Consider the following 1,918-nt stretch of genomic DNA (forward strand, 5'->3'; position numbering starts at 1 on the left):
TAGAATTACCACAGTTATCCAAGTAACTGAGTAAGATCTAAGGAACCAAAACTGATATATTGAGCCATTCGCGGTATCGCCTTAATACGGCTTGCACTGAGACATGCATGGCTTAATCTTTGAGACAAGCATATAACTACTGGCAGGATCAACCAGGGAGCTAACCGAGACTTGTTGAAGTCGTCAATTACTCTTCTCGTTTCATATTCGCATATAAAATACACACAAACTTATGCATGCATGTACAATATACGCACAGTATGAAACGAGCGTCTCACCGTATCGTCGATCGCGTTAGACGCGATAGATTTTAACGGTTGACTCTTATAAAAATTTATATGAGACACAAACGCGCTTTAAGCACGCGCGCGCGCGTGCGCTATAATATATAACGCGACGACAGCGGCGGCGGCGGCGGCGGCGGAGGCGTCTTCACATAATGACACATAACGGTCACGAATTCGAACGTTCTAAACGAGATCGAGTTTTTTTTTCAAAATAACACTTCGCACACGACGTGTACGTATGTATTGTTCAACGATTATTATCGTAAAACATTGGGATCGACGCCCGGTGTTTGAGTGATCGTACCGATACTCGGGTTGTGTATTTTTTGTACATGATAAATGTAAAAATTAACAAAAAGAATTTTAGAAACGACCGTTCATATATAATATAAAAATTATACACACTATACGAATACACTGAATCTTTTAAGAACTCCGTCTCTAACGTTTTCTCATATCGTCGCGACGTCGCAGATCGACTACAATGAATCAACATTTATTCCATGAGGATAGATTGTAGCGAGAGCGACGACGACGACGATAAGAGGAAGAGCGCATGAGGCAGAGAGATCTACGTGCGTCCGTCGGTCGGCACAGTTTTACAGAACGAATAAGAATCTTTTTATCATTTTCACGTGTGTCAGTGAATATCCCCCAGCGGTCGAGACGAATCGTACGTACATACTTGTTGTTACACTACGTAAAGTATAATATAACGCGATACGACGAATCGAGAGACACGCCAGAAGACACGCAACAAAGACGACAAATGAAAACGATAATAACATTTTTTTCGTTATACAAGAGTACTGATCCGGTCACTTCGCGTCTAACATCAATTTTTGAATGTTCGACGTTCGAACCGTCACTACTCCATATATATGCCTGACGATGAGTATGACATTCGGCTCGTTCGAACGGAATGTATTTTTTTTTTTATTATTATTATTATTTTATTATGTTTCTCATATTCGATCTGATATCATAAGACGACGAACCCCAGAACACGCAGCCCTATCCGCCCCCCCCCCCTCCCCCCCCCCAACCCCCTCCCCCCCAACTGACACCCCAAACCCTCCAAAATCTCCAAAACTTCGATTATTTTGTTCTATATTTTTATAGATAGTATATGATTATATGATATTATGCAACGTCAATGCAACAACAACGACAACAACAACAACAACAACAACAACAACAATAAAAAAAAAAAGAAAAAAAAAAACAACAACAACAACAACAACAAAGAAAGTTGTATCTTCGTTTATTTAAATTTCACCGGTATTCGTTTATCGAAAAAAAAAAAATTTATAATTAAAATTATTATATTTTATAATTAAAATAATAATTATGACGATGACGAATAAATATAATAATAATAATAATAAAGAACATGACGCGATTTACGAATGCGTAAATAATGTTAATAATATAATTTTTAAGTTTCATATCAGTCTTGATACCTTAAAATATGTATAATGAAGTAATAAATAAATATAAATTATCTTTAAAAAAATATCCTGACATAAATGTATTGAATCTCTATAAAAAAATTAAAAAATAATCTAACGAACGCAACGAGCTCTACTCCTACTCTACGAACGTTTTCTCGAACGAAGTGCTCGATGAAA

Source organism: Vanessa atalanta, unplaced genomic scaffold (assembly GCF_905147765.1).
Source record: "Vanessa atalanta unplaced genomic scaffold, ilVanAtal1.2, whole genome shotgun sequence".
NCBI lineage: Eukaryota > Metazoa > Arthropoda > Insecta > Lepidoptera > Nymphalidae > Vanessa > Vanessa atalanta.